Genomic DNA, 27412 nt, shown 5'->3' on the forward strand with positions numbered 1-27412 from the left:
TATACTGAGCGGAGATGGAATTGTCGTGTGCAGTAAACAAATCCACTTTGCTTCTCTGCTGTTCAGCCGATGGTGATGGTTACCGGCCCTTCGTGGTCCATTAACTATCAACACCCTGAAAGGCAAAGACAGATAGATTACCAGCATGACAATGAATACAGTGTTTAAACACCACAGTGAGATTAGTAGCATTGGGTTGTTGGCACTCGCCATATGTTCTCTATAGCTCACGCATGGCATTTTTGGGGCAGCAAACAATTAGGAGCAGATTTATACCTAAAGTAAACATTATGCTGAGTGGTGCCCTCTTCTTAATACGTTTAGCATCTTTTCAGGTTGTCCATGCGCCAAAGATGGATTGTCGTGAAATTCTGGTATAAATTACCAGCCAGGTACGCACGGACACCGGCCGGGCACAAGGTCAGATTGCGCCGTGGGCTCCCGCAGGCAGAATCAGTCCCCTTCAATTGCAGGCAGCCTAAGTCATGTCCACTCTTTTTAAAAGTAGTGGGGCCAGTGTAAGAGACCAATATCTGCACAAAACCTCTGTGGAAATTGACAGGCAGTGCAGAGTCGAAATCCACAGCATGTCAATTTTATCGCCATTTACATTGTGGAATTCACCTCTTCTCAATGAGGGGGTGAATTCCTCATCAAAATCCATGTTAAAAACCATGCCAGTTTGCACCATATGGTGTGAGTTTTGATGTAGACAGAATTCCTGCAATGCCTTATCATATCGATCACAGGTGCTCCACAGGGACACAAATAGTGCAAGTAAAAAAAACCAAACACCTTTTTTGTGCTTTTTCACATATTTGCATAATTTTTTAAATTAAAATCCCACATATTTGGTATCATTGTATCCATAACGACATGTACAATAAATTGAACACCCTTTTTATTCTGCACGGCAAAAAGCGTAAAAAAAAAAAACAAACAACTGAGGCAAAATGCTTTTTTTTTTTCATTTTGCCTCCCAAAAAACGCAAAAAAAGTGATCAGAAAAGCCGTATGTATAACAAAATGTTACCGATAAAATCTACAGCTTGTCTCACAAAAAATAAGCCCCTACAGACCTCTGTCCATGGAAAAATAAAAAAGTTATAGGACTTTGAATGCAGCGATATAGAAATGCACTGATGCAAAGTAATGCAATGTATGTACACAGTGACTCCACTTGTCACTGGAGATAGGAGCTGACATTATGACATCACTATAGGTGGAGTTATATGTTCTCTGCTCTCTATACGGAGCCCCTATAGTTCCTGCCCTGCAGCAGTTGTCACCGTGTCTTTGGGGGATGATACATTATATGTAGGATAAGTCTACTTCGGGAATATTGTGCAGCAGCGATCACTCCGATCATAGTTGCTGTGTTAGGAGAAATCCAGACAAAAGACAAACACCACAAAATATAATAAATCTATTTAATTAAAAGAGCAATAAGTAACATTGTAATTAGGCACACAAAGACAATCAGGACCACGCCTCAGAGTAAGGCCTCTTTCACACATGCAACAGCGATATTGTCACAAGAAAATCGCAACAATATCACAGCTGTGTTCCTGCGATTTCTGTGAGATATTGCTGCGTTTTTTTTGCAGCAATATCATGATTTTGTAGCGCTTTTTTGCGGGGATTCAATGCAATGGCTGTGATTGGTTCATAGAACGCTGTATTGATTGCCTGAGCCGTGGTGCTTGAGAGCCAATCACTTTCTGGAGGTGGGATTTATGAACCCCCTGACCTGAAATCGGTGACTGAAGACCACAAACAAGTGTGCTGGAGTTTTGGGAGGAGAAGTGCGGCAGAGTGCACAGCACCTGTTATGTAATGTATTGGTTTTTTGTAATGCTGCTAGGGCTTATTTTGGGGACAAACAGTAGGACTTTCTACTGTAAAAGTTGCGTTGCACCGCACGAAAACCATGTTTTCGTGCGATGCAACACAAAGAAACATGGGCTACAAAATATTGCAAATCACAGCAATATAAAGCATACGGTGATTGTTTTTCTTGCAATGTAGCAGCCTACAAAACATCGTAAATGCGAAGGAACCAATTAGAAAGCATGGGCTGCACATATATGCGATTTGTAGCAGTATCGCATCGCAAGAAAAAATTCGAGCGACTTTGCCGGCTGTGTGAAAGTGGCCTAAATGCGACAAAAGTGAAGGCATTAGTGATAGGGGACTTACCTGGCATAGGCCGACAAACCCCCCCCCCCCCTCCAGCCCCGGCTTAAGGCCTCCGCCATAAACACTTCTTTTTCTGTGAGTTATGTCTTTGAGCGTTTTTTCTCACCTCTGTGATTTTATGTAGTTAACTAGCGTACCCGTCGCGCGTTGCTGCGAAGACAGACAGACATACATACATTCGTTTTTATATATCTAGATGACGGCAGCAGCGACCACTGAGGTTTTGTAGGCCGCTGCTTCCCCCTTGCAGGCTGAATAAAATAGCCGTTGTGTGGAACATCCAATTTATCCGGCTGCTGTGGCTTCTTGGGAAGATAGCCTAGTACATGTTTGCCCACTTCCAACTCCAATGGAGACTGACTGTAAATGGCTGGCGTGCTCTAGTATTTATGGTTCCAAGCTGTACGTGTCATTGCATACAGTCTATCTATCTATCTATCTATCTGTCTATCTGGGTTATTGCATACAGTCTATCTATCTATCTATCTATCTATGACATCAGGAAATGAGAGAATTAGATTCCGTACGTAAAATTTGGACGCTAATTCTTTTGCGCTTAGAATTGAATAATCGAGTTGGGATGAGACATAAGGCCTTGCCCATAAGCATTCCCCAACCTCCAAGAACTGAACCTACCTACCTGAATGAGATTTTGTAGGCCGCTGCTTCCCCCTTGCGGGCTGAATAAAATAGCCGTTGGGTGGAACATACTATTTATCCGGCTGCTGTGGCTTCTTAGGAAGATATCCTAGTACTTGTTTACCCACTTCCAACTCCAATGGTAATTGGCTGGCGTGCTCTAGTGGTTCCAAGCTGTACGTGTCATAATAGAGCCTTAATGACATCACAATGCAGCTTATGAGAACATGTTGGGGCATGTTCGCGCGTTGCTGCGAAGACAGACATACATACATACTACGTTTTTATATATCTAGATGACGGCAGCAGCGACCACTGAGGTTTACCGCTGGGGTATGTCACTCTTATTACTAATGGGGGGAGTGTCACTATTATTACTGCTGTGGGATGTCACTATTATCGCTGGGGTGAAGGTGTCACTATTACCGCTGGGGTATGTGTACATGTGGCAGAAATGGGCAGGGCTCTTTCAGAATAGACCGGGTGCAGATTTTGACTGCTTTTTAGATGCGGAAATGCTGCAGAATTTTCCACAGAAATCTCCGCTGAGGACATTCTGCAGTATTTCCGCGTCCAAAAAGCAGTCAGAATCTGCACCCGGTCTATTCTGAAACAGCCTTGTCCTTTTTAGAACGACGGGGGTAAAATCATACGTTGTGATAAGCCCCGCCCCCTGACGTGTTGGCACTTTGCGATACATAAGTGGGTTTTGGGTTGTAGTTTGGGCACTCGGTCCCTAAAAGGTTCGCCATCACTGGCCGAGTACATGTTTGCCCACTTCCAACTCCAATGGAGACTGACTGTAAATGGCTGGCATGCTCTAGTATTTATGGTTTCAAGCTGTACGTGTCATTGCATACAGTCTATCTATCTATCTATCTATCTATCTATCTATCTATCTATCTATCTATCTATCAGGGTTATTGCATACAGTCTATCTATCTATCTATCTATCTATGACATCAGGAAATGAGAGAATTAGATTTTGTAGGCCGCTGCTTCCCCCTTGTGAATAAAATAGCCGTTGGGTGGAACATCCAATTTATCCGGCTGCTGTGGCTTCTTAGGAAGATATCCTAGTACTTGTTTACCCACTTCCAACTCCAATGGTAATTGGCTGGCGTGCTCTAGTGGTTCCAAGCTGTACGTGTCATAATAGAGCCTTAATGACATCACAATGCAGCTTTATAGAACATGTTGGGGCATGTTCAAGGGCGTCCGATGTTGATGACATCAGTGATGACATCACAATAGCAGGTGGCTTACTTATTCGATCTACGTGGGGGGGGGGCGTAACTTTCGACGACGCTCGCGCGCCATTTATCGTAGGATATTTGTACTATGCCTATAATCTTCCCAGGAGTGTACTCAACAACTTCCCAAAGTTTCATGGCGATCGGATGAATGGTGTAGTAGCGCATAAAGGACAAACACGCACGCACGCACGCAGACAGACATACATTCAATTTTATATATATAGATTGTGAGATAGCGTAGGTTCTGATATACGTGCAGTGGCCTTGCGGTGGCACGCCGGCTTACGTGTTTTGGGCCTAAAATACTGACACCCGCATTTATCAGTATGTGTTTTTTAAGCACGTGGTTTTCTATAGATGCTGGTGGAGTCCAGGATGGCATGCCAGTATGGCACACTTTTTTAGTGCAGGACAATCCACTGCTTAGTCAGTGTGGGTTGTACGCCTGTATGTGTTGTGCACCCATCTGTGGCGGTCATATTGGTATCATTTCATATTGCGCAGACTGGGTTTGTTAGCAGTCACCCCTCCCCTACCCTGGGTTGAGTGGAGTGGCTGCTCAATCAGTCTGCACATAAACATTTTTGTTCCTCTATATTGCAATCTGTCTTACTGCATACTCCAAGGTTAAACGGCGATTGAGCCTTTCCTGTAGTATATATCCTGTATCAGCCCAATTTTCCAGGAACCCAAACCCCCCTGCTTACACCAACTCTGGAGCCACTTGTTTACCTCCCTAATCTCCTGCTGCCTTTCTGGTGTGGCTCGTGGTACAGGTAGTATTTCTGAGAAAACTACCTTGGAGTACCTTAGCTCCTAGATCCCTGAGCTTAGCTCCTAGATATCTAAAATCTAAAATCATTTTTAAGGGTCCTCCATCGACCTCTGACTTTGTCAGTGCCAATGTGTACCATGACCATGCTGGATCCTCACCAGCCCCTTCTAGTAATCTGTCAACCCAATCTGTGATGTGTCAAACTCAAGCGTCAGGAAGGCAACACACCAGTCGACGATCAAGTCTTTGTGGCAGATTGCCCTGTCTGACCCCCTAATAATGGTGTCCCCCACCACCAGGACCTGTCTAGCCTGCCCTGCACTTCCTTACCCCTTCTTCCTTAATGAAGATGCTAAAGGAGGCGTTTCCACAGCCATCCACTTTATGGCAATTGCTTTTCGGACTAGAAATATGACTTTTTTAGAAATATTTAAGTTAAATGGAATACCACTACATTTCACCATTCTTTGAATGTCAATGAGGGCATAAGGGATTGTCATTGATCTTGAATAGAAAGTACATTATAATTAACCATGGTCATATATTCCTCAGTTGGTCTGCCAGGCAATTAAGCTGAAAGTCTGGCAGAGCCATCCTAGTCTGGTTTTTAGGTCTTTACAAGGTGGAAAGTTTTAATGTAGAGCATGATGAGCTCCAGATAAATGTATTAAAGGGGTTGTGCAGCGCCAAAACCTTAAAAAAATTTTTTGCCCAGTCCCCCAGTTTCTCAAAGGGAATACCGTAGCCATGTGTTACTTTTTTTTAAAAAAAATTCTCTTACCTGGATCCCCTTTCAGCAACTTTTAAAAATCTTCTCTCCAAGATGGCGCCGCTGGACTTCTCCCACGGTGCACCGCAGGTCTTCTCCCACGGTGCACCGCAGGTCTTCTCCCATGGTGCACCGTGGGTGTTCTTCTGCAGTGTGCGCTCCACTGCCGATTCCAGCCACCTCATTGGCTGATCGGCACCATGTGGCGGAGGCGGAGCAACGCGATGACGCGGAGAAGAGGACGGCCGAGGGAGGAGTCAGGACGCAGCTCGTGCGCACGGACCATCCTGGAGAAGATTCGTCTCTGCGCAAGGGCGACGGTTCCAGCAAGGAGAAGAGGACTTTGGTCGGCGCCATGGCAACGGGGACGCCAACACAGGGGGGGGGACCCCCTGTAGGTAAGTATATAACTTCTGTATGGCACATATTTCATGCACGATGTATATTACAAAGTGCATGTATATGGCCATACAGAAGTGTTTAGCTTTACTTTAATTTGCGGGACAACCCCTTTATGGAGAGAATTCAACGATTGAACAAAAAATATGTGTTGGGACTTTTACAAGCAAAGTGTAAAGACATTTAGGCTGTATAACCATTTTGACTAAAGTTTATCATCCTACTACTAAAAGGGTCAATTTAGACTATAATTAAAATTTCATTTTGATAAGTTTCTGTAATCGCACTTTCAGGGTCATGTGGGAGATGACAGAAAAATTCTTTATTTTGTATGTATGTTTTCATATAAGGCCATATTGACCATAAATTAATGAATGAGAGAAATTATATTCTTCTATAATTAGGTTTACATTTCAGTCTAAAGGCTGTTTTAAACAGGATGAGTGTTGGGCAAACGATACCCAACATTTGTCCCCGTGTATACTCGCTCCTTTACTGTTACACAGGAGCGAATATTGCTGGATGGCTCACAGCACGGCCAACAGAGAGGAGGAGCGGCTGGGCAGAGTTCTCCCTCGCCCTCCTCCATTCACTGTAAACAGCACCCGTTCAGTACTGAAGGACTGCTGTTTACACTGAACGGCTTGTTGTTCGGTTTTCAGGCATGCTGGGAGCACGGGGTTTTGAACAGCTACCAATGATAATTGTCACGTGTAAAAGGTCTTTTAATCTGCTGATGTCAGTAAGCATTCCCCATATATAATAAAGAGTGTGATGTATTGTTCCTTATCTAGAGAAATTTCTACATAAACAGAAGAATACACAAGATTTAGTTTAGGACAATGGAGTTAATAGACTGGACCAAAGAGGAGTCAACAGAAACGGATCATTCTTTACACATCAAACCAGTTTGAAACCAGCAGAGAGATAATTCTTCAGTCTTTTTTTAACTTTGCCATGTGGTAAGACCCTACTGAGCATCTCTGCTAATTTCCTTCCCTTTTGATTACTTTATGAACCCTACCCATGAGAATTACCTATCAGCAGTCATTATGTTGTAATGTATCTGAATGTCACACCTTCTTTTGCTTGAGTTACAGTATAAACCAATTTGTTGCCATTATTAAATTAGATGTCCCCTGGTTTTACACACTATACTGCTGGTTATTCATTGGCTTCTCCGAGCTCGTACCAACCACATCAAATATGGCACTCACATTATATCTAAGAGTTAATTTGTGCTAACAGTAACATGGTTATTCCAAGGCATTTAAATTTGAAGACCACTGACAGTTCATAATCCAATCATTGATCCTTTTTTTTTTCAGGTGTGGCCTGTGTATATAATAGCGGATTTCTACTAATATATAACCCAGAAAATTGGGAGAAGGAATTTTTGCGTTTTATAGCTTGGGTAAACTATATCTCTGGAAAGGGATTATATCATTGACATATAGCTCTACTATACTTTCCAATTCTCCCCAGCAAACACCTGTGATAGTAGGGATATAGCATAATCGAATATCCAGGGCTTCTATGGCTGAGCTTTAATCCCTGAGGATGTAAAAACATGCATCCTCTGGGGATTAAAGTCCTGCGGGCTCTGGGCGTGACAGCTCCATGCTGTCGGTTATCGGAGGTAGCCGACATCCTAGAGCTGTCATCTCTGGCCATGGAACCTTCCTCCTGGTCACGCGATCAGCGGTATCACTGGATACTGGCAATCACATTGAAGTAAATTAAAGTTTCAGCTCCCATTATGAATCGGATCCATAAGGGGTGCTGAGAATACTTACCCCGGATCTGACACTGGCGTCTGCCATACACGCCAGATGGCATTCCGTCACGCACATGCGCAGAGGGCCAGGAGGCCTAGGAAATTTTAAATCTCCCTGCTCCCGGCTAGTATGAGTAGCCGAGAGCAAGGAGCTGTCACCAGGAGCCGCTGTATGCGGTTCCCGGTCACATGACCACTGATATCCAATGGATAACCGCGACTATGTAAAAGTTTTAAAAAAGTGTATAAAAAAATGTGTTTCATCTCATCTTTCATAATGATCTCATGGATCATTAGGTACCTAAGGCCCCCGGATTTATCCACAGACCTTACCCCGGCTTTTGCGCACACACTTGAATGGTGGACTATTGCGCAAAAGCCGCAGCCTGGAGATCTCACGGGGGGCCGCAGTATGCGATTCTTGGTCATGTGATCACTGTTATTCAATGCATAACGGTGATCATGTAAAAGTTAAAAAAAAGCTAAAATTTCACCTCCCGTCATACATCCGAACTCTGAGGGGAGGTGAAATTACCTACCTGAGGCCTTTGGTGATGTCCCCCGATGGGATCGTTATCCGTGGACCTTTCCCCAGCTTTGGCACATGGGCCATCGCCAAAATGGCAGATGCAAGCACAGAAGCTAGGGAGGGCCTGGGAAATTTTAAATTTCCTTACTCCTGGCTACTAAGGTAGCCGACAGCCTGGAGCAGTGACCGAGGTCCCCGGTCACGTGATCGCCAGTATCCAATGGTTTAGGTACGGAAGGGACTAGGAGGGAGGTAGGGGAAGAGAGAAAGACTACACTGCATTGACCTTGGAATGGCAAGATACAAGTACAATTACATAAAAACCCCCACAGCGAACCTATTTACGCAGTACAAGAGAGACTTATGGGGGATATGTTTGGCTGTTTTTGTATTGTTTGTTTAAACGTCTTCGGATGAAGAAACTCTAATAAAAATAATTGATTAAAAAAAATCCGTCTGTGTGCATTCAGCCTAAGGCTGTGTTCACACCGGACGGAAATGCTGCGCAGTTGCTGCAGCAGAAATTTCCGTGGCAAGCTCCTCAGCGCTCCCCTCCTAGGACTTCGGCTGTCAGCGCACTCAATTACCTGATGCCCGGCAGACTATATGTTGATTTAATTATGCGGATATTAGGGATGTAATAAAACGGATTATACAATCTCAGTGTGTAGTCTGTACTATTCAATAGTGCATTTTTGGGCTGAAAGTCTATATTGGCTATGCATAAATATTGAATTTAATGGGTTTTGGGTCAACTTTATGCATTTGGGTGCGGACATGTTGTCAAATTACCAAAATATAGCGTGATGGATTGGATTTGGATATATTATGCTTCATTTGTTGACCCGATTCATATCTATTGGAGACGCATTGGACATTTTGCAACTTACGTGTTATTTACTCTTTCTGTAAAGTTGAGAGTTTTTTCTAGTCATCTGGGTGATGAACCTTTGATTTCCTCAATGTAGGATATAATATACCTTCATAGGGATGATTGATGTTTTATGCCATCAGTGTTCTGATTCCATGTTACAATGCATTGCATAAATTATATATATATATATCTTGCTTTGAGGACAATATGGTATGTGACCGTGATGGTAAGAGATTAACATACATGCAGGTTGATTTTTGTTATATGGCACTCATATGATCTAGCCCTTTCTGATTTCTTTATATTACCACTTTTGATGGTTAATAGCTTTAATGAACGGACAGATGATTTCTATTCAATTTCATTGAGATATCGCATTTACATGCGCTTTGTATAATATCTATTTACCAATGATACTGCCCAGTTGATTTTGTTTGTAGTCACATGATACTCATGTGATTTGGCATGTGCCAATCACGTGTGCTGACGTCAGTGATTGGTCATTGTGAAGATGGAGGACACCTGATGATATCGTGTGGAGTGGTGTAAATCCCGCGCATGCATGCTTGAGCCTAGGCACGCTGTGATTACCGATATCCTTTTGTTAACCCCGCTCCAGGTGACCAGCTGAGATGCTCCATTTGTTTTGATATACATCATGGTACTGCTTTGGCATACAGCTAGTTAAACATTGATAGATGATGATTGTTAGCACCTCACCTGCACACAGATGTTTTTTGTTTGTAATTTAAAATTTTTGTATATATATGTGTTATATAGTCTGTACTCACCAGGCATGATTAAGACCCATTGACGGGTCGAAACGTCGCTGGTGTTTTTTTTAACATGGAGGAATAAAGAATATAAAGCCTAATTGCATCTCATGCGGCCTGGATATTCAATATATTTTCTGGAGGAAGTCGTGGTCTTGATCCAGACCATACAGCTGGGCTTTGCACTATACTCTCCTTGCCTTGGAAGTCAGGCTTGTATAACACCAGGGGACCCTAGTGGTCTTCAATTGCTGCTGTTTATACTTATTTTGTCTACACCACCGTGAAGAAACAAATTATGCAAATTGATGCAGTTTTGGGTCAATCACATGATCTGAAAACATAATAAAAGGGGAAACCCAACTGGTGAAGCTAACTTTAGCGACGATGTCACATCCACAAAAACTGCATGTGTTTTTTGTGTACGGATGAAGATTGGGTGAAGATGTCGCTAAGACACTGTTGAGAGGCATTTCAACAAACAGACGAGGTTTCATCATAAGGCCGCATATAGCTGGTTGATCGTCATGTAATAACACGTCAGAAACTCACCGGATGCAAGAATCATGGGGCGAACTAAATGTGCATCACCACAGTGGGACTGGAGCACCGAGATGAACATCACAATACACATATCCTGCGTCATGCAGTAGCTGCTCCACAATCCGCTGCTGGTGACATTATACGGAGTATATGGACAGATTACTGCAGCATTTATGAACATTGCCCCAACACTTCACACTGCACCCCAACATTCAGCACCCTCCTATTTATTGGGCCTCTTCATCCACTTACCAAATCCCCCCACTCCATCTGCAAAAGTAATTTACATATATGCTCTACCCTCTTGGCTTAAGCTTTCCAAACATGACTTATTTCCTGGACCACATGAAAATTTGTACCCCGTAGGCCACTTTCACACATGGCTTTGCCGGGATTTTACTTTTGTTTTCAGAGGCAGCATTCCTGCCTCCAACAGTGGCTTTAGCATACCCCATGATTGATGAAGTGCGCTAAATGCAAAAAATATAACAAACAGCGCTCGAAAATTGCAGTGGTGGAAAGCGCGTCTGTGAGGGTCCATTGAAATCAATGGGAGCGTTATACCACGATTACTATGGGTGTTATTGAGCCTTTGCAATCTTTGCTTGTGTAGGAAAACAAAGTGTTCCTCAAAATGCTGAAAAGTAATGTTAAATTTGTACGTCTCCTAAATGGTTAAAAAAAACGAAAGTTTTTCAAACGTGCGTCCAGAATAAAGTAACCTGATGGAAATATATATCTTAGCAAAAATTTGTACAGTATGTTTACACATATTTGAGATATTACACTTGAAAATGTAAAAAAAATGACAATTTTTTCAAAATTTTCCCAATATTGGCATTTTTTAATAAATATACACAGCTTCTATTGGTCTATTTTTACCACCTAAATGAAGTACAATATGTGGCAAAAAAACAATGCCAGAATTACTTAGATATGCAAAGCCTTTACAGAGTTATATGTAAAGTGACACGTGTCAGATTTCCAAAATTTGGCTCCGCCACTAAGGCGCAAACAGGCTTCGTCACTAAGGGGTTAATGCATAATGTTCCCATGTATAATGCCAGACAGAGTGCCCCCATAAATGCCATCAATGACATTATGTGCAAAGTAGGATTATCCCTTTAAATGCAGTTTAATAAGCAGACACTAGAGGGAGGCACTGAGCCAACACAGTTACTACATACACGACATAGCTGTGCCATCTATAGACATCAATGTCCTCCTCGTCTGCGTTTTTGCTTGGCATATGTAAACAAAAGGGATTATCATCCACTTTCCTTAACAGGGTTTCTTAACTGACATTTTTTAGTTTTTACACTTTTGTGTTTTCCTCCCCATTTTCAAAAAAACAACTTATTTATTTGCATTTTTGTAGGACAAGTTGTTTCAATGGTATCACTTAATGCACCATTTAATGTACTGAAAAAATTTTGAAAATTTCTAAGTGGGCTGAAGTAGAAAAAAACCCCTCAATTTCGCCATTTTTCTTGGGGGATGGGGGTAGGTCTTGTTTTTACAGTAAACACCTTGCAACAAAAATGACATGTTGACTTTATTCTATCAGTATAATTACAACAATACCGAATGTACCCAGTTTCCACGAAAAAATAAGACCTACCCTAATTTTTCAGGATTTTGGGGGAGGCTTGAAAAATAAGCCGTACTCTGAAAATAAGCCCTACCTGCATTACATTTTACAAAAAGGAACACATTACGTAGCAGATGCGGCCCAGGCTCCTCACGCTGCTCCCTGGAGCTCTGACGCGCTTCTTGCAGTCCTCAGATAATTTCTTGGTTACGGGATACATAAATCCCACCTCCAAGTTGCAATGCGATGGCTGTGATTGGTTCATCGAGACCTGCATTGTAGTATAACAACACATCTCCTGAAAATAAGACCGTGTGTCTCTTTTGGGGCAAAAATTAATAAAAGACAGGGTGCTATTTTCGGGGAAACCCGGTATGTAGTTTTTTTTGTTGGACTACTTTTAAAAAATAAAATATATATTTTTATAAAGGAAACTGCTTTCTGTCACCATCTCCTGACCACCATCCCTTCTTTATTTTTGTATCGATTCTGTTGTGTGAAGACTTCTTTTTTTTGGGGGGGGGGGGGGACCTGTAGTTTCTATTGACACCATTGCAGTATGTACGGATTTTCTACATTTTTTCTAGGACATAAGATGACAAAAAAGGCACTTCTGGTATGTTGTTTTGTTTCCGATGGTTTTCACCATGTGGGATGAATAATACACTCTTTGTGAAAAAGAGAATCAAACACCTACAATTAATTCAGGAAAAAGCAGCAATGCAGCACAGCAGAGTCTGGTGCAAAAAATAGTATTATGACATCCAGAGATGTATCTTTATTCCACAAATATCGTAAAAAGTGTTGACGTTTCGGCTACCCCTGTAGCCTTTGTAAAGCTCACAAAGGTCCTGGGTGGAGAGGGCCACAGCGTGCTTGGAAGGAGGGAGCCAGCAGCGGCGTTAAGAAGCTTTATCGTTGTGGCCTAAGAAGGCCAGCACCCACCCCTGCTGCCGGGATGTGAGTAAGAAATCACCGGCAGCTTACCCATAACCCCCGTTCATACCCCAGCAGGGAGCAGGAAGCAAACAGCAGTAGCGAAATAAACAATGGAAGCGACGCAAACTACAGCAGGACAGGGGATCCCACAGCGCACCGTACCCACAATCCCCCTTAACAGCGCGGGCGACAGCGGGGAGCACAGTACTGCTGCACAGGGGAATCACACAGCACCCCAGCATGTTCAGGTACATGAAACAAGGCTCCACCAATTTGCCAGGATACAGCGGCGACTTCATGTCACTGACAGCCAGATAACAGGGGCCAGCACTGCGCCAGGGAACATACAGGGATTGCGCATCACAGACCTCTGCACCTTCCAGGACCTAGGGATCTTCTACCAATCAGGAGCTAGGGGTGTGCCAGGGGGTTCCTCCATGGAAGCCTTATCAAACCCCTAGCTTCTGGTGGTGTCAAGATACACTAACACCTAGACCACCAATATAGAGGATCATCTGATTGTCCAACAGACTAATGCTCGGCCACACACAATAAGATTGTTATAGGAATGTCTCCACAACATTGCCACACTTCTGTGGCCTGTCCGGTCACAAGATTTACCGCCAATAGAACATGTATGGCCCCATCTGAGTTACCAACTTTGGCAGTGTACGGGATTGCATGATCTAGAGCCTCAGTTACAGCAAATGTGGACCAATATGCTGCTGGATACCATACTGCACCTATATGCCTCCATGCCCACACATATCACATCTTGTATCCAAGCTAGAGGCTGTACAACAGGGACCAAAGCCTCAATGCCTGCCCGTATCACTTCTTATCCAAGCTAGAGGCGGTCTAACAGGGTACTAGCGCCTCCATGCTCACCTGTACCACATCTTAAATACAAGCTAGAGGCGACCCAACAGGGTACTAGAGCCTCCATGCTCATCTGTATCACATCTTACATCCAAGCTAGAGACGGTACAGCAGGGTACTAGAGCCTCCATGCCCACCCGTACCACATCTTGTATCCAAACTAGAGAGGGTACAGCAGGGTACTAGCGCATCCATGCCCGCCCATGTCACATCTTGTATCCTAGCTAGAGGTGGTACAACAGGGTACTAGAGCCTCCATGCCCACCCATGTCACATCTTGTATCCAAGCTAGAGGTGGTACAACAGGGTACTAGAGCATCCATGCCCGCCCATGTCACATCTTGTATCCAAGCTAGAAGTGATACAACAGGGTTCTAATGCCTCCATGACTGCCCGTATCACATCTTGTATGCAAGCTAGAAAAGGTACAGCAGGGTCCTAGAGCCTCCATGCTCACCTGTATCACATCTTACATCCAAGCTAGAGATGGTACAGCAGGGTCCTAGAGCCTCCATGCTCACCTGTATCACATCTTACATCCAAGCTAGAGGCGGTACAACAGGGTACTAGAGCCTCCATAACCCCCCAATAACATCTTATATCCAAGCTAGAGGCGGTACAGCAGGGTCCTAGAGCCTTAATGCTCACCTGTATCACATCTTACATCCAAGCTAGAGACAGTACGGCAGGGTACTAGAGCCTCCATGCTCACCTGTATCACATCTTACATACAAGCTAGAGAGGGTACATCACGGTACTAGAGCCTCCATACCCACCTTTATCACATGTATCCAAGCTAGAGGCAGTACAACAGGGTCCTAGAGCCCTCCTGTCCGCCCGTATCACATCTTGTATTCAAGCTAGAAGCGATACAACAGGGTACTAATGCCTCCATGACTGCCCGTATCACATCTTGTATGCAAGCTAGAAACGGTACAGCAGGGTACTGGAGCCTCTGTGCCACCCATATCACATGTTACATCCAAGCTAGAGACAATACAACAGGGTCCTAGAGCCTCCATGCCTACCCATATCACATCTTGTATCCAAGCTAGAGAAGATACAACAGGGTCCTAGAGCCTCCATGCCCGCCTGTAACACATCTTACGTCTAAGCTAGAGACGATACAACAGGGTCCTAGAGCCTCCATGCCCGCCTGTAACACATCTTACATCCAAGCATTACAATAATTACAATTACAATCCAATACATTATATCAATAGATAGAAACACAGACATGCAAACACACTGTATGCTAATGATCCCAGCAGTCTGGCAGTGAAGACTACATTGTGATGTCATCAGTCTATTGTGACATCATCAGTCTATTGTGACATGGGCAGTATAGAACTATAAATGTCAGAGCTTGGCGGCCATCTTAAGGCTGTCTCTGCTGCAACTGGAAGTGGACAGATGGGTCATCCTGTATCTCCCCCGAAAAGCCACAGCTGGATAATTTTTATTTTTAACTAGCTTACCCGTCGCGCGTTGCTGCGAAGACAGACAGACATACATTCATTTGTTTTTATATATCTAGATAACAACCAATCACAGCGCAGCTTTCATGTTACCTCAGTGGTATAATATATAACAACCAATCACAGCGCAGCTTTCATGTTACCTTAGCAGTAAGAGAAATAACAACCAATCACAGCGCAACTTTTATTCTGCCTCAGCAATATAAAAAATAGCAACCAATCACAGCGCAGCTTTCATGTTACCTCTGCGGTATTATATATAGCAACCAATCACAGCGCAGCTTTCATGTTACCTCAGCAGTATAAGAAATAGCAACCAATCACAGCGCAGCTTTCATGTTACTTCTGCGGTATTATATATAGCAACCAATCACAGCGCAGCTTTCATGTTACCTCAGTGGTATAATATATAACAACGAATCGCAGCACAGCTTTCATGCAACCTCAGTAGTATAAGAAGTAGCCACCAATCGCAGCACAGCTTTCATGTTTCCTCAGCAGTATAAGAAATAGCAACCAATCACAGCACAGCTTTCATTTTACCTCAGCATTCTCAATATCCAGCAATTGTCTTGTGATACGTTCGGCGGATGCATCATTTTGTAGTTGAACACTCATCCCGTTGCTCGTAATGCCTTTTGCTTTCGTGCTTGAGATGGAAATCAAACGATCTTTGTCTGGGGGGCATAACTGTCGACGATGCTCGCACGCGCGGCACCTATCGTAGGATAGATGTACTATGCCAGTAATCTTCCCAGGAGTGTACTCAGCAACTTCCCAAAGTCTCATGGCAATTGGATGAATGGTGTAGTAATGCATAAAGGACAGACAGACAGACATACATTCATTTATATATATCAGGAAGTGAGAGAATTAGATTACGTACGTAAAATTTGGACGCTAATTCTTTGGCGCATAGAATTGAATAATTGACTTGGGACCCATTAGCTTTTCCTATTTATGACAATCAATGCTCGTGCCAAATTTAATGTTTCTATGTGAGAAAATTACATTCCGTACGTAAAATTTGGACGCTAAATCTTTGGCGCATAGAATTGAATAATCGAGTTGGGACCCATTAGCGTTTCCTATTTATGACATCTTCAATGCCCATGCCAAATTTCATGTTTCTATGTGAGAAAATTACATTCTGTACGTAAAATTTGGACGCTAATTCTTTGGCGTATAGAATTGAATAATCGAGTTGGGACCCATTAGCTTTTCCTATTTATGACATAATCAATGCTTGTGCCAAATTTCAAGTTTCTATGACATTGGGAAGCGAGAAAATTACATTCCGTACGTAAAATTTGGACGCTAATTCTTTTGCGCATAGAATTGAATAAGCGAGTTGGGACCCATTAGCTTTTCCTATTTATTACATAATCAATGATTGTGCCAAATTTCAAGTTTCCATGACATTGGGAAGTGAGAGAATTAGATTCCGTACGTAAAATTTGGACGCTAATTCTTTGGCGCTTAGAATTGAATAATTGAGTTGGGCCCTATTAACTTTTCCTATTTATGACATAATCAATGCTTGTGCCAAATTTCAAGTTTCCATGACATTGGGAAGTGAGAGAATTAGATTCCGTACGTAAAATTTGGACGCTAATTCTTTGACGCTTAGAATTGAATAATTGAGTTGGGCCCCATTAACTTTTCCTATTTATGACATAATCAATGCTCGTGCCAAATTTCAAGTTTCTATGACATCGCGAAGTGAGAGAATTAGTGGGAGTGATGGAAATCAAACGATCTACGTGGGGGGGGGCGCAACTGTCGACGACGCTCGCAAGCGCGCGTTGCTGCGAAGACAGACATACATACATACTTCGTTTTTATATATCTAGATGACGGCAGCAGCGACCACTGAGGTTTTGTAGGCCGCTGCTTCCCCCTTCCAGGCTGAATAAAATAGCCGTTGTGTGAGAATCGCTGGGGGGGGGAGACATTCTTACTGCTGGGAGAATTGCTGGGGGGGGATGGGAGACATTCTGACTGCTGGGATAATCGCTGGGGGGGATGGGAGACATTCTGACTGCTGGGAGAATCGCTGGGGGGGGGGCATGGGAGACATTCTGACTGCTGGGAGAATCGCTGGGGGGGGATCGGAGACATTCTGACTGCTGGGAGAATCGCTGGGGGGGGATGGGAGACATTCTGACTGCTGGGAGAATCGCTGGCGGGGGAGCGGAGGCATGACTGCTGGGAGAATCGTTGGGGGGAGGGGGGCATGGTGACTGCCAGGAAATTCTCTGTGGGGGAAGGGGGGCATGATGACTGCCAGGAGAACCGCTGGGGGGGAGCCATTATGACTGCTGGGGGAACCACCTGGGGGGAGGGGGGCATTATTATTGCTGGCGGACAGCTGGGGGTGGCATTGTGACTGCTGGTGGACCACTGGGGGGGGGGGGGGTATTATGACTGCTGGGGGAACCGCTGGGGGGGGGGAGCGGGCATTATTACTGCTGGGGGACCGCTGGGGTCTATCTATCTATCTATCTATCTATCAGGGTTATTGCATACAGTCTATCTATCTATCTATCTATCTATCTATGACATCAGGAAATGAGAGAATTAGATTTTGTAGGCCGCTGCTTCCCCCTTGCGGACTGAATAAAATAGCCGTTGGGTGGAACATACAATTTATCCGGCTGCTGTGGCTTCTTAGGAAGATATCCTAGTACTTGTTTACCCACTCCCAACTCCAATGGTAATTGGCTGGCGTGCTCTAGTGGTTCCAAGCTGTACGTGTCATAATAGAGCCTTAATGACATCACAATGCAGCTTTATAGAACATGTTGGGGCATGTTCAAGGGCGTCCGATGTTGATGACATCAGTGATGACATCACAATAGCAGGTGGCTTACTTATTCGATCTACGTGGGGGGGGGGCGTAACTTTCGACGACGCTCGCGCGCCATTTATCGTAGGATATTTGTACTATGCCTATAATCTTCCCAGGAGTGTACTTAACAACTTCCCAAAGTTTCATGGCGATCGGATGAATGGTGTAGTAGCGCATAAAGGACAAACAGACACGCAGACACGCACGCACGCAGACACGCACGCACGCAGACAGACATACATTCAATTTTATATATATAGATAGATTACCTTTTTAATTTGGCCCACAAGGGGGAGACAGCGGCCTATAAAAATCTAATTGGCTGCTGCTGTGGCATTTAAAAAAAAAAAAGGTAGGTTCAATTCTTCCATGGAGAGGAATAGGTAGTAGGTAGGTCGGTTCAGTTCTTGTCATTTGAGGAATGATTATGGGCAAGGCCTTATGCCTGGTGGTGCATGAAACATCAGGAAGGTTTGGGCCAACCTTTAAAGATGGAGCAGCATTTTCAGCAAGCACCCACAATGCATTGCGGTGGATTTAAAATCTTTTGCATAGCACAGCCTTGTGAACCGCCCCTTATCCTCATTCCTCTTGCACCGGGCTCTTTAACGCATCACATTCTAGGCTTGCAGTGCCTGCAGCACCCCTCCTCCCCCTCTGCAGGATGGTTCAGCGGATAATTACTTTACAATCACTAGTTTCCCTCTGAAGGTACGTCTCTCCAAGGGATCTCGCTGGCTGCATTTTGAGTGGGGACGGACGGTACTTTTCCCCTAAAATGAGGAAAGTTGGCTTTGACCCTATGGGGGTTTATTGCCTACCCCTGGGTTGACATTAATCCTCGGAATGATGGAAGGCTGTGGATTATAGATATGGAATATATATAAATTTATAATCTATTTATTATATATATGTAGTTTCTATCCTCTATATTAATAATAATCTTTATTATATATATTATATCAATAGATAGAAATACAGACATGCAAACACACTGTATGCTAATGATCCCAGCAGTCTGGCAGTTAGGACTACATTGTGATGTCATCAGTCTATTATGACACGGGCAGTATAGAACTATAAATGCCAGAGCTTGGCGGCCATCTTAAGGCAGTCTCTGCTGCAACTGGAAGTGGGCAGATGTGTCATCCTGTATCTCCCCCGAAAAGCCACCAGAGCTGGATAATTTTTATTTTTAATAGATTACCTTTTTAATTTGGCCCACAAGGGGGAGACAGCGGCCTACAAAAATCTAATTGGCCGCTGCTGTTGCATTTTAAAAAAAGGTAGGTTAAATTCTTCCATGGAGAGGAATAGGTATGCAGGCAGGTAGGTTAGTTCAGTTCTTGTCAGTTGGGGAATGCTTATAGGCAAGGCCTTATGCCTGCTGGTGCATGAAACATCAGGAAGGCTCGGGCCAACCTTTAACCCCTTAATGACGCGGCCATTTTTCTTTTTCCATTTTCGTTTTTTCCTCCCCCCTTTAAAAAAATCATAACTCCTTTATTTATCCATCCACGTCGTTGTATGAGGGCTTGTTTTTTGCGGGACGAGTTGTATTTTTCAATGGTGCTATTTAAAGTACCATATAATGCACTGAAAAACTTTTAAAAAATTCTAAGTGGAGTAAAATGAAAAAAAAACGACATTTTGCCATCTTTTAGTGCGTCTTGCTTCTACGGCGCACAAATGGCAACAAAAAGGACATGATAACTATATTCTATGGGTCGGTACGATTACTACGATGCCAAACTTGTATAGGTTTTTTTTTACTATACTCCTCTTTTTTTTTTTTAAAGACATAAAATTTTTTTCAATTATTTTCTGCGGTCATTTTGTGCGCGCAATAACTTTTTTATTTTTCCGTCGACGTAGTTGAGCAAGGTTTCATTTTTTGCGGGATGTCCTGTAGTTTCTGATAGTACCATTTTGGAATACATACGACTTTTTGATCGCTTTTTATTGCGTTTTTTCTGGGAGACAGGGTAACTAAAAAAATGCATTTCTGGCGTTCTTCATTTTTTTTTTCGGACGACGTTCACCGTGCGGGAAAAATTATGTGGTACTTTGATAGTTCGGACTTTTACGGACGCGGTGATACCAAATACATATTTTTAATTTATTATTTAGATTTTTTAATAATAGATATGGCAAAAGGGGGGTGATTTAAACTTTTACAACTTTTTTTTTTTTTTCAATAAAAAAAAACTTTATTGATTCTTTTTTTTACTTTACTTTGAAGTCCCCCTGGGGGACTTTAAGATGCGATGCTTTGATCGCTCCTGCAGTATGACGTAATGCTATAGCTTTTTGACAGGCAGCCTATGAAGCCACCCCACGGGGACGGCTTGATAGGCAGTCTGCTAAGGCAGCCCTGGGGCCTTTCATTAGGCCCCCGGCTGCCATGACACATGCACGGCTCTCCCGATCTCACCGCGGGGGGGCCGTGCGGGACCCCCGAACATCGTTCGGGGGATTTAAATGCCGCTGTCAGAATTGACAGCGGCATTTAAATGGTTAATAGCCGCGATCGGCCGCGCGGCCGCTCGCGGCTATTGCCCACGGATGTCAGCTGTTATAAACAGCTGATGCCCGCGCTGTATGAAGAGAGGTTGCCACGCAACCTCTCTTCATACATACCCCGACGCTCCATGACGTACCAGGTACGTCATTGGTCGTTAAGGGGTTAAAGATAGAGCAGCATTCGGGGTGCAAAACAGTCCAATGCACGTTTCCTTTAAAAGGACGTATTTCTTCATTCAATCCATAGACACGACAACGTTTTGACCCCTATTTGTGCTCTTTATCAAGCGGACAGAACTGTGTTGTGTCTATAGATTGAATGAAGAAATATGTCCTTTTAAAGGAAACGTCCATTGGAGTTTTTTGCACCCCGAATGCTGCTCCATCTCTAAAGGCTGGTCTGGATCTTCATAGATGAGTACGCCACATCCTATGTGGAGCGTGCATCTCAGCCAACATGCTGTGCTTCCCCTCGATTTCAGTTTTTATGATAGATTATATAATATAATCGATCGATAGATAGATAGATAGATAGATAGATAGACATGCATACACACTGTATGCTAATGAGCCCAGCAGTCTGGCAGTGAAGACTACATTGTGATGTCATCAGTCTATTGTGACACGGGCAGTATAGAACTATAAATGTCAGAGCTTGGCGGCCATCTTAAGGCAGTCTCTGCTGCAGCTGGAAGTGGGCAGATGTGTCCTCCTGTATCTCCCCCGAAAAGCCACAAGAGCTGGATAATTTTTATTTTTAATAGATTACCTTTTTAATTTGGCCCACAAGGGGGAGACAGCGGCCTACAAAAATCTAATTGGCCGCTGATGTTGCATTTAAAAAAAAGGTAGGTTAAATTCTTTCATGGAGAGGAATAGGTATGCAGGCAGGTAGGTTGGTTCACTTCTTGTCAGTTGGGGAATGCTTATAGGCAAGGCCTTATGCCTGGTGGTGCACGAAACATCAGGAAGGCTCGGGCCAACCTTTAAAGATAGAGCAGCATTCGGGGTGCAAAAAAGTCCAATGCACGTTTCCTTTAAAAGGACGTATTTCTTCATTCAATCCATAGACACGACAACGTTTTGACTGCTATTTGCGGTCCTTATCAAGCGGACAGAACTGTGTTGTGTTTATAGATTGAATGAAGAAATATGTCCTTTTAAAGGAAACGTCCATTGGAGTTTTTTGCACCCCGAATGCTGCTCCATCTCTAAAGGTTGGTCTGGATCTTCATGGATGAGTACGCCACATCCTATGTGGAGCGTGCATCTTAGCCAACATGCTGTGCTTCCCCTCTATTTCAGTTTTTATGATAGATTATATAATATAATCGATAGATAGATAGATACACAGACATGCATACACACTGTATGCTAATTCATACACACTGTATGCTAATGAGCCCAGCAGTCTGGCAGTTAAGACTACATTGTGATGTCATCAGTCTATTGTGATGTCATCAGACTATTGTGATGTCATCAGTCTATTGTGACACGGGCAGTATAGAACTATAAATGTCAGAGCTTGGCGGCCATCTTAAGGCAGTCTCTGCTGCAGCTGGAAGTGGGCAGATGTGTCCTCCTGCATCACCCCCGTGAAGCCAGAGGAGCTGAAGAATTTTTATTTTTAAGGGATCGCCTTTTTAATTTGGCCCACAAGGGGGAGACAGCGGCCTACAAAAATCTAATTGGCCGCTGATGTTGCATTTAAAAAAAGGAGGTTCACTTCTTCCATGGAAAGAAATAGGTATGCAGGCAGGTAGGTTGGTTCAGTTTTTGTCAGTTGGGGAATGCTTATGGGCAAGGCCTTATGCCTGGTGGTGCATGAAACATCAGGAAGGCTCGGGCCAACTTTTAAAGATGGCACAGCATTCGGGGTGCAAAATCGTCCAATTGACATTTCCTGTAAAAGGACATATTCCTTTATTCAATCCATAGACATGACAAAGTTTTGACCACTATTTGCAGTCTTAATCAAAAGTTCGAAATGTTCTTGTGTTTATGCATTGAATAAACAAAAATGTCCTTTTAAAGTAAATGTCCATTGGAGTTTTTTGCACCCCGAATGCTGCTCCATCTCTAAAAGCTGGTGTGGATCTTCATGGATGATAGTCTCCATCCTATCTGGAGCATGCATCCCAACCCACTTGCTGTGCATCCACACTATTTCAGGGGCTTTGTGGAGTGCTGCTGTCAAATAAGGTATTTATTATGCTGCTCCATACCCGTTCTGCTCCATGGTGCTGATGCTGCCCTTGCTGAACACAGCGGCAGCCGACCTATGATGTCACAGCTGGGGGATTGCAGGGTGGCCGGCGGGAAAGCCGCTTGAAGCTGAGAAAGGAGGGCATAGCACAGCCTCGACAGCAGCCCAACCAATCAGCAGCTATAGGCATACCCAATACCTCCCACAGCACAATCCCAGGTCTCCACCTAATTTTGCGGTGGAGAAAAGATACACCAGTACCCAAGAATATAACTACTATAGTAACTGCCCTCTATGTACAAGAATATAACTACTATAATACTGTCTCTTATGTACAAGAATATAACTACTAGAATACTGTCCCCTATGTATAAGAATATAACTACTATAATACTGCCCTCTATGTACAGGAATATAACTGCTTGAATACTGTCCCCTATATACAAGAATAAAACCACTAAAATACTGTCTCCTATGTACAAGAATATAACTACTACAATAGTGCCCCTCTATGTACAAGAATATAACTACTAGAATACTGTCTCCTATGTACAAGAATATAACTACTACAATAGTGCCCCTCTATGTACAAGAATATAACTACTAGAATACTGTCTCCTATGTACAAGAATATAACTACTAGAATACTGTATCCTATGTACAAGAATATAACTACTAGAATACTGTCTCCTATGTACAAGAATATAACTACTAAAATACTGTCCCCTATATACAAGAATATTACTACTAGTATACTGTCCTCTATGTACAAGAATAAAACTACTAAAATACTGTCTCCTATAGACAAGAATATAACTTTTAGAATATACTGCCCCCTTTGTACAAGAATATAACATCTATAGTACTCCTCTCTCTGTAAAACAATATGACTGCTGTAGTTCTATCACCTACATAGAAGAATATGACTTCTATACTACTGCCCACTATGTACAAAAATATAACTGCTATAGCACTGTCTCCTATCTACAAGAACCCCTATGATATTTTCTCCTATGTACAAACATAACTAGCAGGTTACTTCCCCCTATGTACAAGAATAGAACTACTATAGTACTGGCTCATATGTACAAGAATATAACTACTAGAATACTGCCCCCTATGTACAAAAATATAACTACTACAATACTGCCCCCCTATGTACAAGAATATAACTACTAGAATACTGCCCCCTATGTAAAAAAAATATACCTACTAGAATACTGCCCCCTATGTACAAAAATATAACTACTAGAATACTGCCCCCTAAGTACAAGAATATAACTTCTAGTTAGTATATTGTCTCCTATGTAGAAGAATATACCTGTTTTAGTACTGCCCCCAATGTACAGAAATATAACTACTTGAATACTGTCTGTTACATACAAGAATATTAGTACTAGAATACTATCTCCTGTGCATAAGAATATAACTACTAGAATACTGCCCCCTATGTAAAAGAATATAACTACTAGAATACTATCCTATATACAAGAGTATTACTGCTATAATACTGCCTCCTATGTACAGGAATATAACTGCTCAGATGATAATCATTATCGACGTAGTCTGAAGAAGTTAAACGTACAGTAGCTCTTTTTTTCACACGGGCGTATTGTCAGTCCGTACATTTTATAGACATAAAGCAAACATATCACCCCATTGATTTGCATTGGTGTATTCAGACATGCAATGGTTTATGGTTTTGGTTTGCACCATGTCTTATTTTGATTCATATTTACAGAACAAAACTGCACATTCAAATCTACAGAAGCGTAAAAAAGGTACGGAGCGGCTGTTACATGCGCATTCACTGCGCTTATGAAAGAAGTCAGTGTGAGGAAAAGCGGACATCAGTTGGGCCTTTTTTTGCGTGAGTGAAAAAAAAGATCTGAAAAAACAGATTTAAAACATGTTTTTATAACATATGTGCATTGTACAAGTATAACCAGTGATAATCATCATTGATCATATGTATAAAATGCATGAAAAATGCGCTGTGTGAGGCCAGCCTACCTAGAGTCCTCGGATCATCATCATTTACATTCCTAGATATATTTTATATCTATATTTTATTATTGTAATGGAGTGATATGGGCCCTTTAATTTACTTCTTGTGAGACAAGGCATAACAGTTATCCTCTGTGTAGTGCAGTGAAGTGGGCGGAGCTTCCTGGAAGAAAAGTGGCAGTTGGTCAGTCAGACGCCATCTTGAAGCCAGATGAGAACTGCTGGTGCTGCTGACAAGAAGCTAACCCAAGTGGATTAGATTTTGCCAGGAACAGCTGGAGAAACCAGAAGGGGAGAAATGGTGACAGTGGCAGATGACGGAGAAAGAAGAGTCAACAGAAAGTCATAGTCCAAGGAGATCTATCCTGTAGCAAAGTCCAGGCAGACAAAGAGCGCAGCGGAGACCCATCTAGGGGCCAAATATGTTGGATTGGAGGACAGCAGGAACAGACATTAAGGACTGGATTATTACCTGATAGGACCAGTGATCTGCAGCTGTCAGCGGGGAAGCCAGTGCCGGCCGCAGCGTCAGCCTCAAGGAGCGCCAGCGAGGGGGTCACCTGGAGTCGTAAGCAAAGAAGTCACACAAAGATTAGCAGTCATTTAATTCACGGTTTATTAATGTTGTGGATTTTGTCTGGCATTTTGGGTGGACTTGCCACAGATTTCCCCATTTGGATTCATAAAGGTGAAATCTGCAGCACATAGTTAACCTGCTGAGGATATAAAGTCCACAGCGTATCCCTCGGGGAGATCATCTGCACCCTGTGGGGGAGATTTGTTAAACTCTCATCCACATGGCTTATATTGTAAATGCTGCTGATTCACCTTGCAGAAAGTCCACACCGAAAATCATTCTTGCCTCATGTGATGTACCCTAATGCTCTAGGAGGAGTCGGACGATTATTCTACATGTAGTATATTGGTGTGACTATTATATACAGAACACTAATATATGTATACACACACTGAATAGCCATTGAGATGTGAAGGAATAGAGTTATAAGGGTTTTTTTTGATTTGGTAAAATGTTTTGAAAACTGATAGATCGGTGGGGGTCCTACTGCTGGGACCCCCATTAATTGCCAGAATAGGGGTCCTGAGGTTTCCCAAATAAATGGGGTGGTGGCTCAATGAACTTCAAATGGCCACCTTTAGCAGTCCTACTGCAATAAATGGAGCAGCAGCATTAATGTACGGCTCAATTTATTCTGCAAACTTCAGGACTACCATTCTGGCGATTGGCGGGGATGCCGGCAGTCGGACCCTCACCGATCTATCGGTTATCACCTATTCAGAAGGCTGAAAGAAAAAACATGAAAAACGTCACCTAAGCAGAAAACCTTGAAATATAGAGATATGACATTGTTAGGTTTTCCTGAAATGGGCCGATACACGAGATACGATTTCCTACTGAGATATTTGGCCTATATGGTATTCATTGAGGACACTTATCTATTTCATGTTTATCTAAGGAAACGGTTCTGTTATTCTTCAATGACTGAAGCGCTTGTAGTGATGACATACGGGTTCATTGGGACTTTTTCATAGATATTGGTAAAAATTGCATCCCTGGAAATTACAAAACTAAAATGCTGGTTATTTCATTAACCCCTTCATAACAAAGGTTGTACATTTATAGGAGCCGAGCCTACTCCAAACACGGAGGATGCCAAATGTGTTACATAGCAGACATCTACCTTCATTTTCAGGGAACAGATGCCAGCTGCTTAAATTTCACACTCAATGCTGAATGTGGCATCTAAGCAGTTAGAGGAAATCCCTTCACCCCTCCCCTCCTCCCATGACCACTGGCGTAACTATAGAGGGCATGCGGTTGCTCCCGGGCCCAAGAGCCTTAGGGGGCCATTAAGGCCTTTCTTCTGTATAGAGGGAGCCCAGTAAAATGAATAAACCATTATTGTTGGGGGCCCTGTTAGAGGTTTTGCATTGGGGCCCAGAAGTTTCAAATTATGCCTTTGCTAAGGGGTTAAGTTTGGGGGCCCAAAGATAAACTTTTGTACCTGGGTCCATCCATCCCCATCTCCCATGACCACTGTCATAACTATATAGGGCATGCCGTTGCACCCGGGCCCAGGAACCTTAGGGGTCCATAAAGGCCTCTCTTCTCTATAGAGGTTGTTCATATATTGTACATTCCTACATAGTATTTCAATGAAAGAAGTCCGAAGTAGAAAATGGCAAAAAAAAATAAGGCAACCTGCCAAAATGAACATTTCTTTCCTTTCTGCAGTTCATGGCGCTGTATGTATAAGAATCACGTTATGTACTCATCCTTCCCATATGGTATGCAGAATACTGTGCCCTATTACAATAAACCTGTAGACTAACCCAAATTCATGGCTGCCAACAGTCCATAGAGTCATGTACAGTTCACAAAAACT

General features: G+C 43.0%; 1 long non-coding RNA gene across 2 annotated transcripts; it reads right to left on the reverse strand.

Annotated features, from left to right (window-relative positions):
• LOC136611938 (uncharacterized) lies at positions 1-27412 on the reverse strand. Of its 2 annotated transcripts, none has more exons than XR_010790326.1 (3): positions 27360-27412; positions 25480-25567; positions 1-115 (listed from the first exon to the last, which is right to left on the reverse strand). It is a non-coding gene; the product is annotated as an uncharacterized lncRNA (long non-coding RNA). The 2 variants fall into 2 exon arrangements; XR_010790327.1 differs by lacking the exon at positions 1-115 and adding an exon at positions 25052-25170.

Source organism: Eleutherodactylus coqui, chromosome 1, assembly GCF_035609145.1.
Source record: "Eleutherodactylus coqui strain aEleCoq1 chromosome 1, aEleCoq1.hap1, whole genome shotgun sequence".
In the NCBI taxonomy this organism is placed as follows: domain Eukaryota; kingdom Metazoa; phylum Chordata; class Amphibia; order Anura; family Eleutherodactylidae; genus Eleutherodactylus; species Eleutherodactylus coqui.